This window comes from Corythoichthys intestinalis, chromosome 2, assembly GCF_030265065.1.
Source record: "Corythoichthys intestinalis isolate RoL2023-P3 chromosome 2, ASM3026506v1, whole genome shotgun sequence".
NCBI classification, from domain to species: domain Eukaryota; kingdom Metazoa; phylum Chordata; class Actinopteri; order Syngnathiformes; family Syngnathidae; genus Corythoichthys; species Corythoichthys intestinalis.
In genome coordinates this window covers 32,463,421-32,475,728 of record NC_080396.1, presented here as the reverse complement: position 1 = coordinate 32,475,728, position 12,308 = coordinate 32,463,421, and the positions used below count along the sequence as shown (strand labels likewise).

Here is a 12,308-nt window from a genome sequence, read left to right as displayed (position 1 = left end):
ACTAACCCTTATTTGATTTTTATATGCTTGTGGCTAACAGAAGCCAGATGTAGCTCTCCCTGGGGAGCTTTGTGTTGAAATATCCATGTATTTCTCTTTTGCACACTCTTTAATGAGATGTGTGCACACTGTATACACCTATACCCATCTAGTAAGTGTACTTGTATATACAGTGGGGCAAATAAGTATTTAGTCAACCACCAATTGAGCAAGTTCTCCTACTTGAAAAGGTTAGAGAGGCCTGTAATTGTCAACATGGGTAAACCTCAACCATGAGAGACTATGTGGAAAAAAAAACAGAAACTCATATTGTTTGATTTTTAAAGAATTTATTTCCAAATTAGAGTGGAAAATAAGTATTTGGTCACCTACAAACAAGCAAGATTTCTGGCTGTGAAAGAGGTCTAACTTTTTCTAACGAGGTCTAACGAGGCTCCACTCATTACCTGTATTAATGGCACCTGTTTGAACTCATTATCGGTATAAAAGACACCTGTCCACGATCTCATTCAGTCACACTCCAAACTCCACTATGACAAAATTGTACACCTGCACCAGGCTGGGAAGACTGAATCTGCAATAGGTAATTGGTGTCATCAACTGTGGGAGCAATTATTAGAAAATGGAAGACATACAAGACCACTGATAATCTCCCTCGATTTGGGGCTCCATGCAAGATCTCATTTCGTGGTGTCAAAATGATAACAAGAACGGTGAGCAAAAATCCCAGAACCACACGGGGGGGCCTAGTGAATGACCTACAGAGAGCTGGGACCACAGTAACAAAGGCTACTATCAGTAACACAATGCGCCGTCAGGGACTCAAATCCTGCACTGCCAGACGTGTCCCCCTGCTGAAGCCAGTACACGTCCAGACCCATCTGCGGTTCGCTAGAGAGCATTTGGATGATCCAGAAGAGGACTGGGAGAATGGTTATGGTCAGATGAAACCAAAATAGAACGTTTTGGTAGAAACATAGGTTTTCGTGTTTGGAGGAGAAAGAATACTGAATTGCATCCGAAGAACACCATATCCACTGTGAAGCATGGGGGTGGAAACATCATGCTTTGGGGCTGTTTATCTGCAAAGGGACCAGGACAACTGATCTGTGTAAAGCAAAGAATGAATGGTGCCATGTATCAAGAGATTTTGAGTGAAAATCTCCTTCCATCAGCAAGGGCATTGAAGATGAGACGTGGCTGGGTCTTTTAGCATGACAATGATCCCAAACACACAGCCAGGGCAACAAAGGAGTGGCTTCGTAAGAATCATTTCAAGGTCCTGGAGTGGCCTAGCCAGTCTCCAGATCTCAAACCCATAGAAAATCTTCGGAGGGAGTTGAAAGTCTGTGTTGCCCAACGACAGCCCCAAAACATCACTGCTCTAGAGGAGATCTGCATGGAGGAATGGGCCAAAATACCAGCAACAGTGTGTGAAAAGCTTGTGAAGAGTTACAGAAAACGTTTGGCCTCCGTTATTGCCAACAAAGGGTACATAACAAAGTATTGAGATTAACATTTTGGTATTGACCAAATACTTATTTTCCACTCTAATTAGGAAATAAATTCTTTAAAAATCAAACAATGTGATATTCAGTTTTTTTTTTTCACATTCTGTCTCTCATGGTTGAGGTTTACCCATGTTGACAATTACAGGCCTCTCTAATATTTTCAAGTGGGAGAACTTGCACAATTAGTGGTTGACTAAATACTTATTTGCCCCACTGTACAGGAAGTGCAACTCCAATTCCAATGTAATTTGAACATTTTGTTAAGCAGAATGACTTTCAAATCAGATTCAACCTATATTTAATTTAATACTCCATAAAGAAAATATATTTAATGTTCAAACTGCTAAACCTGATTGATTTTAGCAAATAATTATTAACTTTCGATTTAATGGCTGCAACATATTCTAAATTTGCTAGGACAGGGTCAGGTTTACCACTGTGTTACATCACCTTTTCTTTAAACAATTTTCAATAAAAGTTTCGGAACTGTTGAAGCTTTGAAAGTGGAAATATATCTAGAGGTCAACCGATATATTGGCCCGCGAGAAAAGTACCACTAAAAATGACCTTGGAAGTGTTCTTGCTGAAATTCCCCCTTGAGACTGGAGATCAACAACTGGAGAACAAGGAAAGAGGCTGGGCGATGCTGCGATGTGTGCAGCCAATCAGCTCACGAGATAAGGCCAATTTTATTAGTGGACTCATCCGTCGATCATAATGGGGGAAGCTGTGATAGTGCCCAGCCAATCAGCTCACTGGATGAAGCCACTCTTACTACTGGTCTCATCAGTTGGAGAGGCAGCAATGGTGCTAATTGGTGCTCTAATGTGTCAATCTCGCAACAGGAACCAATCACACGCCTTGTATAAGTGTCCGTGCATAGCAGAGTTTTAAGTTGCACAAATGGACATCGTACTGTATTTACTGACTTTGGTTTTCTGAAATGTTCTTGAGCCCATGCGGTGATTGATCTCTGTTTGTGATAGGATTGAAAGTCACGGCGTTCAATGTGGCTTTTAGGCCTTGCTGCTTTAATGCAGCGATTTCTCCAGATTCTCTGAGCTTTTTGATATTATGAATCCTAGATCAGTGGTCCACAACCTTTTTTGCACCACGGACCGGTGTAATGTGGGCCTCAGAAAATAACAGCAAATATAAAATAACGCAACGGGGATAAAAATGAACATTGCAGGGAAAATGTAACAGCCTCTCCTAAAACTTGATGGCAAATATCGTTGGTCGCAGGCAGGGTGAGTTGATCTCCAATAATGAAAGGTTTCTTGACTTTAGCAATACAGTTCGCTGCAAGGTATGATGCTCTCAGTACATTCGCTTTTATTGCCTCATTTGATAGCTTTCACCCACATATTATTCAGAATGGACATGGTTGTAGGCTCCTCTCCTGGCTCAGCAGGTGGCTTTTCCCCTTAAAAAAGCTGTCCAAAGACGTCGCCGCCAGCAGCACATGCCAAACAGAAGCTATCATTGCTGTTTACATTGACTGACTCTGGGCTGCTATAGGTGCGCACCCCAATAATGGCAGCCAACCACTAAATAGCAATGCACACAAATCTCAACTCGGATTAGTCAGTAGTCAATAGACATATTGATGTGTCAAGAGGCACAGGCCAGATTGCGGTCCTTAATAAATGATTTATTATAATCGTGACACCGAAATGTTCCCAGTTTGCCTGTTCACTTATGAGAAGTTCTAAATAGGTGTTTGATGAGCATTCCTCAACTACCTCAGCCTTTTCTGCCACCTATCAAATGTCTTTTAGAATGTGTTGCAGCCATAAAAATCAACTTAAATGATTATTTTCTTTAAAAAAAAAAAAAAAAAAAAACCTAGCAGTTTGAACATTAAATATCTCACTTTCTTAGTGCATTGAATTAGATATAGATAATTTGCAAATAATTTTATTCTGCTTGTTTTGTGTTTCCACAATGTCCAAACTTCATTGATATTGATATTGTACAAAAGGCTGGAATTTCTATGACTGCATGTACTTTGCCAAAGATTCTCCAAGAGCAATACAATTGTTTTTGCACTGCATTCAACCGTTTTATTGCTAATGTTGTCATCAGAAGCCCTTATTGAAGACCACAAGTGACAGAATGTCAACAAAGCAGGATGGAGGAGTGAAACAAGAGTGTTAATTGAAAGCGAATGTGTCTGAGCTGGCTCCTGGTCAGACATGGGCCGCGGTCCCAGTTGGCTTCAACATCAAAGGCCAGGCCTGCCCTTCTCAAGTGCACCTGTAGCCGGTTAAAACCTGCCCTATTCCTCAGGGTGTGGAGAGACTTGTCCTGCAACATAGAATCCACTCAGCTTTAAAAAAAAAAAAAAAAAAAAATCCTGCAAAAAGACACACACCTGAAGCATCAGGTAACCACTACAACTTCACTGCAGAATCAATGTCAATTACACAAACCTGCTATACGTTACAGCAGAGGTCTCCAAACTATTTCACATTGGGCCATAGTGGGTGCACGGTTTTTGCTATATTCCAAACCTCATTGCTTAAACTGTCTGTGCTTGATTGGCTGGAACAAAAACCAGGACCCACAGCGGCCCTTAACGACCGGTTTGGAGACCCCTGCCTTACAGTAAGGTTTGTGGTGACCGACATGACGTTGATGAACTCATCGTATTCATTAGAATCACTATGTCACAAATCCAAGAGATGAATTACGATACAGTGGTACCTCTGCATACAAATTTAAATCGTTCCACGACCTGGTTTTTAAGTCGAAATGGTCGTATGTTGAGAGGGATTTTCCCATAACAATACAACATAATTCAATTAATTAATTCCACAGCCCAAAAACCTATGGTAAATCCTTAATGAATACTGCTGGTACAATTACAAATAGCAGTTACACATAGCAAAACAAATAAATTATAAATATAAATCAAAATGATGATGATAATAATATGTAACAAATCGGGTTCTAATGTGGCGGTTGTGTTTTGCATGCTGTATCTGAACGAACCGTGTGACTGATGATGGGGTGAGAGAGGTGAGTTAGAGATTTTACTTTCACTTTTCATGTTCTGTTGTTGTTGGCTACGGTGGACAGTAGCTGTGTTGTGTTTTACAAGTTTTGAAATAAATGATCAAAAACTTGATAAAGCTGGTGACTTCCTTGCCGATGTTACAATAATAAAAATTGTCACCTTAACTTATAAAGACTGGTGAGATTGTAAACATATTCTGGCCGTATTATCGAGCCAGTTCACTGACACGCACACCATGCTCATATTTTACTATAATTTTCTTCTTAATTTCAGTACTAGAAAAAAAATCACTGCTAAGGATCACCTTTTTCTTTTTTTTCACCTCTCGCACCCGGGCTCCCTTTAGCATCTTATGCGTAAGCCAAAAATAAGTCCCTAGAAGTGTAATAAAACCCTGCTGTACTGGGCATTGCCACTGAAGGCGGGTTTCAAAATAGAGAAATTTACTTTCACCCTCCATATTAATATTATATATCATCTGTATATTTCACTATCACAACAGAAATAGTGCAAACTTTAAATGTGACTGCCCATCCAATCATTGAAGTCATAATCGCGCTTTGTAAAAAATACACAATTGTTAAAATTTCTAAGGTATCCCCCGAACTGAGATAGACTAATGAGCTTCCTAGTGTTAACTATTGTTTCAAAGTAAATGAAAGAAAAAAGACAATGTCCAAATCGATCATCTCGTGGATTCGTCAGTGTGTACGTTTTGGATATTAATTAAATGAAAAGAATAGGGCAGGGTAATATTGTTATGAAAAAGATTTTACAAGATAAAAAATGTTTTTCACGAAGTAATTTTTCAAATTACATAATGTCTTTTTAGAGGAGCAGAAGGACTGATATCCATGCTATCAGGCTGTTTCAGCGGACAGATACACACAAGTCACAGCTGAGGAAACCTTGCGTTTTTGTAAAAGTTTCGTGTACTCTGGGACACTTGAAAAATGGCTCTCACATCTCTCCTTACTTAGCTAAATACTGCATGAACTCTCCTGCACAGTCAATGTGCCATCAATGTGACACATTGGCTACACATGACGCTAAGAGATGTCCAATCCAATTGAGCTGGGAGGGATAGCAGTGAATCGCAGAGAACAAATACTTTTATTACAAAACATGAAATTGTAGGACCCCACTATATCTGTTTTCACTGTTCACCATTCATATACTCGCCCTCTCCATTTAAGCAGTTTTATTTACCGCTTTGTTCCCCAAGTCCTAGTATTTCAGAAAATTCCATGGAGTCAACATCACTAATGAGGATGCTGCAGTCTATCTAAAAATATCATTCAACTTGAAGTGATCATTGTTTTACGGACACCAGAACCACTAGTTTAGCCTAGCTCCATTAGAACAAGAATTTCTAGCAGTGGTGTGTGGGTACATTTTGGCTAATTTCAAAGCCACAATGTAAATGCGATACGGAAAAAAAGTTTATACAGAGGCAAGCACAATGTCAGTAGTTCCCTCTATGAATAACATGTGTACTGTACATCAGCTGTCAATTTCCTGTGCGAACAGGAAATGATTCAGCACAAACAAAGCTGCAGTCAGACAAAAGTGCAAAACTCCACTCATGACCAGAATAAACAACCTGCTGTGTTGGATTAATACAAATCCAAGCATATGACATTACAGCCATGTTCTTTTGTCTGTGTGTGTTTAAGAGTGTGTTTTTTGTCACTATAATTTGCAATGGCTGGGGGTGAGTCAGATTGTCCTGCTGTTGATGAGTCTAGTCATCTGTGGATACTTTCATGGATAATCCTGCAGCACAAATCTCTCTTGAGGGCAGCCTCCTCCCTGCAGTGTGGAATCAACACAAATGCAAGCGTCTACCACATGCATTTATTTTTGTCTTTGTGTATCAACGTGTGTTTTCTGTATCAGAGGTGTGTTTCACTCAAAAGGGGTCACCACATTTAAAGTATCCTTTGATCTCATCCAGCTAACCTGCTATTGAGTGTGCGTGTGAATGGTCTGAATGTGTAGAGCATGACAGCATTCTCTGATGACCTAGTAAACATTTTATTATTGTCCGACTTGTCACCATCACATTTAAGGGCGCAGACACACTTCACAAGAGGAATTGCCAGTCAGTTTACAATATAAGTATTTGAATGGCCGGTGTGAGTTTTTAGGATTTTGCCTTGACATTCTACAACTAATTATTTCACAAACAGTAAAGACCAAAGGTTTGGACACACGTCTTCCATGCATTGTCCCAAATCCATTGTTAAAGAAAGAAATTCCACTCATTAACCCTGATAAGCCTGCGCAACATAGCCAAAATTAGAAATATCTAAAAGAGATGCAGAAAAATTAATTCACGTGTTTCTTTACATCGAGATTGGATTACTGTAACTCCCTACTTGCAGCTTGTCCTAAAAGTTCTCTAAAAGGTCTTCAGCTAGTCCAAAACGCAGCAGCAAGACTTTTAACAGGAACCAATAGAAGAGAGCACATCACCCCTGTGCTCCAGGCCCTTCACTGGCTTCCAGTCGAGTTTAGAATTAAATTTAAAATCCTTCTTCTTACATTTAAGACCATTAATGGGTTGGGGCCATCTTATCTCATCGATGCTCTGGTTCCATACCGCCCCAACAGAACACTCCGCTCTCAAAATGCAGGTCTACTGGTAGTTCCCAGGGTTTCTAAAAGTACTGTCGAAGCTAGAGCCTTTGGCCACCAAGCCCCTGTTTTATGGAATCAGCTTCCAGCTAATATTAAAGAAGCCGAGACAGTCTGCACATTTAAGATTAGATTAAAAACGTTCCTATTCGACAAAGCTTATGGTCAGGCTAGTTGAAGTCGGAGTAGACTCAAAGTTTAGTCTAAGCTGCACTAGAAGCTATAAAGCTGGGGGAAGTACAGCCACTGAGTTCTATCTCCTTTTTCTCACTCTACCTACCACTTATCTTACTTTATTTCTATTTTCCAATGTTAATATCTAGTTGTCTAGTCTCTTCATCACTAGTCACCCGGTGTCCTCTTCCCCCCTCCCCTCTGGGGAGGGGCTATTTTTCAGCTGCAGCCTCCTGACTGTCCGGACCCCAAGCTGGATGGACGTCCTCATTGATACCCCCGTCTCATCTGGCTAGATGGACCTCTTCTTGTTCCTTTACTCCACTGCATCTTTACGGACTGTAACTTCGCCTGCTAATTCCCATTAGCGGTCCTGGGGCTTCCTGTCTATCCGTCCTGGGAGTGGATTTCTCCTGACTGTGGTACTCCCCAAGGTTTCTCGTTTTCTCCCGAAGACTCTGGAGTTTTTGGAGTTTTTCCTTGCCGACATGGAGGGTCTAAGGATGGGGGATACCCAGGACTTGAATTTATTCATTCATCTTTGTTGCTTCGTTTGCTGTTTCTGATTGTGTATCATATTGCCTCTGCAAAGCCCTTTGAGACAACGTTGTTGTGATCCAGGGCTATAAAAATAAAATTGAATTGAATTGAATTGAATTGAATAAGCAAGGGTGGGCAAAATATTCCACAAAAATATAAAAATATAAATATAAAAAATATTCTGTTCCAACCCATCAAGAGGAAACCTTTTCACGAATCTGGTGTTTTGGAAGCGCAGTCAGTTGATCACAGTCAGGAGCTTCTTGTTTCAGCAGAAACCTCATTGGTTAAATCACAGGTGTCAAACCGATTCCAGAAAGGGCCAAGTGGGTGCTGGATTTTGTTCCAACCGATACCGTGCAGAGAGTTTAACCAATGAACTTCCTACTGAAACAAGCAGCACCTGACAAAAGTTTAACTGATTATACATGTAAAAGATCTGATTAGTGAAAAGGTGCCCTCTTCCTTGGTTGGAAAGCAAACCTGCACCCACTTGGCCCTTTCTGGAATCGGTTTGACACCTGTGGGTTAAATGGTCTGTGCTGGAACAGATGGAACAAAGACCAGGACCCACTAAGACCTTTGAGGGTCAGTTTTTCCACACTGCTGATGAGGCATGAAGTGAAAACAATTTCAGGTGACTAATTCTTGTAGCTCACTGTGATACCAAGAGTGTGCAAAAAAGTAGTCATAGAAAATGGTAGTGACTTTGAAGAACATAGAATATAAAACATGTTATCGGTTATTTCACCTTTTTTGCTATGTACATAATTCCACATGTGCTAATATGTAGTTTCAATTACAGGTTCAGTTACAAGTCAAACTAAACCCCTCCTGTTTCTGACCAGTCAGGATTATTGAAAATATTTAATTTTGTTAAATTTCACAATAATAAGAGGGAGAATTTTACATTGTTTTCTGAAGTCAAAAGTTTACATACAAAAAAGTACTATGTCTATATAGAACATGGGAAAGTCCAGATGATGAGCTCATTGCTTTGGAAGCTCCTCATAGGTTAACTGATAGCATGTGAGTTCATTGACAGCACACCTGGAGATGTATTCAAGGCCACACCTCAAACAGTCTGCTTCCTTGTTTGAAATCATGGGAAAATCAAAAGAAATCAGCCAGGAAATCACGAAAATCCAGGGAGTTCCACTAGTGTAGCTCCTCCTTGGGTGCTATTTCCAGATGCTTGAAGGTGCCACGTTCATCTGTTCAAACAATTATACGCAAGTATAAACATCATGGGAATGTCATGTCATCATACCGCTCAGGAAAGCGAGGGGATCTCTGTCCCAGAGACAAACGCGTTTTGGTCCAAAATGTGCCAATCAACCTTAGAACAAAAGCTAACAACAGACCTTGTAAAGATGCCGGATGAAGCTAAGGAATGCACTGCACTGACATGGGCTGAAAGGCCACTCACCAGGAATGAAGCCACTACTCCGAAAAAACAGATTACAGTTTGCTAAAAAAAAAAAAAAAAAGACTATCATCTTAACTTCTGGAGACAAATCCTGTGGTCTGATCAAACTAAAGTGGAGTTGTTTGTCCATAATGCCCAACGTTCCATCTGGAGGAAACGGGGATATTTGTTGACCTAAAAACACTTTACCAGATAAAGAGCATGGAAGTGACAGCATCATGTGTAGAGTTGAACTGTGACTCTTCATGAAAAGAAGAAGAAAGAACATTATATGGCGATATTAAGCAAGACATCAAGGTGTCATGTACGAGACGGAGGAACCAGTTGCGTATCGCAGACACAGGATTTTATTGATGTTGACAGGCAAAGAAAACAATCAGATCAAGCTGTAATGGCTAGTTGGCATGCAAACGTATGCTGAATCGCTGACGACCTGACATTGAATGCTAGGTGATCGTGCCTTATATACTGTTCTTACTTGTTCTTTGTGACATATGAAAGAGTACACAGTCTTTGAGATGGAGGCTTTGTGATGCATGAGTGTGATGCAATGTGCTGGCAGTATGCTGGTACATTGGTACATGACCTCTCAAGGGACGGCTCCAGAAGGCAACCAAGGGCTACTAATCCACCGACCCGTCAGATTCCTGGCCTCATCTGCTGAGGGCATTGGCTCAATCTCCTCCTCGCTAGTGGAGGAATCAAGTACCGATGGCACAGGGTCGGGCTCAGAGTCAGATGCAGGCATGGGCTGAGAGCAAGCCGCTCTAGGTCGACCCCGGGGAACGGACGGTTGGTCCGGATGGAGGCGGTGGAAGTTTGATATAAGGGTCCGATCTACAATCCGCCCAGCTGGGACCCACATCCTCTCCTCAGGACCATATCCTTCCCAGTCCACCAGATATTGGAGGCCCCTGCCACGGTGGCGTGACCTGAGCAGGCGGAGAACTGTGTAGACAGGACCCCCGTCCACCATGCGAGGAGTGGGAGGTGGTGCTGCATTCGGGACCAGGGGGCTTTCATGGACTGGCTTTAGTTTGGAGACATGGAAGGTTGGGTGAAACTTCATAGACCGGGGTAGTTGGAATCCGACAGCTGATGGGCTGATGATCTTCTCAATGGGAAATGGACCAATGAACCTGGGTGTCAGTTTACGTGATTCCACCTGGAGTGGCAGGCCCCAGGAAGAAAGCCATAACTTCTGGCCCACTCGGTATGCAGGGCTGCAGTCCTTCGTCAGTTGGCTCTGATGGCATAACCAGAAACAGACTTTAAAAGAGCGGTACGGGCTTGAGACCGGATGTGGCGACATCTCCGTACACAGGCTTGGGCGGAAGGGCAGGCTGTCGAACAGGGGCGGTTGATAGCCGAAGACAGCGTAAAGCTCGGAAGGGAGTTGTGAGCGTATTCCACCCACAGCACATGTTGCACCCAAGAATGGGGGTTGCGTGAAGCCATGCAGCGGAGGGATGTCTCAAGCTCTTGGTTGAGCCTTTCCAACTAGCCGTTAGACTGGGGGTGATAGCCTGATGTGAGGCTCGCTGTGGCTCCCAGTAGGTGGCAGAACTCCTTCCATAAGGAGGATGCAAACTGCGGACCTCGGTCAGATACGACATCCCTTGGTAGTCCGTGAATACGGAACACCTGCTCCATAACCACCTGTGCCGTCTTCTTTGCAGTTGGCAATCTTGGCAGCGGGATGAAGTGGGCCATCTTGCTGAACCTGTCCACAACCATGAGGATGACAGTGTTTCTGTTACGGATGGAGAGTAATTTATCCTTTTGTTCAGGTATGTATGTTTTCCCTTTCACTTTATACTGGTTTATGTTGGTTTTCACCTGTATTTTTCCTTTGCAGTAGTTTCCACCTGTGTGATCTCGGAAGGCCTCCACAGCTGGAACCACTTCCTCATTAGCCAGTCATCTATTCGTTCTGCCACTATATAAGCTGAATTGTTTGCTCTGTTCAGGAGAGGCGGTGGCAGCTCTCAATTTGGTTGTCTTGGTTTGTTGAAGCCTGTTATGTTTTGACTTAGATTCTGTTTATGAAGTTTGCTTTCTGCCACTTGTTTATTAATGATCTCTTTTGTCTTTTTCCTTTAGGCTGGCGCAGAGCACAGAGGTAGGGACTTTAGTTAGACACCTGCAGGTATACATCGTGTCTCCCACCTCACGTAGGTACTAACTCTCTGTATTAGTCCATTAGATAGAGCGGCAACACCACCCATGTATTTTGGGGTACACTAGGTGCCTGCCACAATAGTGATTTAGTTCGGGGGTTGTTTTGGGTTCTAGGTTTAGTTGGGGGGTTTTTGGAACTTTTATTTGTTGTTTGCTGCATAGTGCAGGGGGTTGGGTAAATGTTTGTGTGCTCTGTGTCCTTTGCCTTTTTTTCTGTTAAATAAACTTTTTATTAGCAATTTTGATTTGTCACTGCTTCCTCCTTGCACACCTGCCGTCTTATGTTACGCTCGCGGCCCCTGACCACCAGGGGTACTCGTAACAGTTTCCTTCAGAAGGAGGGAGTCCGTTGACAAAGTCCATTGATATATGGGACCAGGGTCGTTTGGGGACTGGCAGGGGTTGGAGCAAGCCGGCTGGGAACGGCTGGTGGTCTTGTTCTGGATACAGGTAGGGCAGGCTTTCACGAAGTCTTACACATCTGTTCTCAACGATGGCCACTAGAATCTCTGGGAGAGCAGGTTGATGGTGCATGTGACACCAGGGTGACAAGCCAGGTGGGAGTTGTGGCCCCACTGGATCACCTGGGACCTCAGATTATCAGGAACAAAGAGGCCAGGCTGATCCCGGCTGGCTTCTTTGACCTGCTCCTCAATGTCGCAGGTCAGCGTGGCAACTAGGCAGGAATCCGGGAAATTAGGCTTGGAATCCTCCACTAGTGCTTCATCCTTCTGGAATACTCGAGAGAGGGCATCAGACTTTGCATTCCGGGAACCAGGGCGGTAAGAGAGGGTTAAATTGGAATGTGTGA

The 12,308-nt window shown here is 42.6% G+C and overlaps 1 long non-coding RNA gene across 1 annotated transcript in view; it reads right to left on the bottom strand.

Moving 5' to 3' along the window:
• Positions 1 to 3,725: 3,725 nt before the first annotated feature.
• Positions 3,726 to 12,308, bottom strand: part of LOC130911920 (uncharacterized) — a 62,221-nt gene continuing 53,638 nt past the window's right edge. Inside the window, exon 3 of the long non-coding RNA XR_009062502.1 lies at positions 3,726 to 3,821. This is a non-coding gene — a long non-coding RNA (uncharacterized LOC130911920). The remainder of the gene's footprint in view (positions 3,822 to 12,308) is intronic.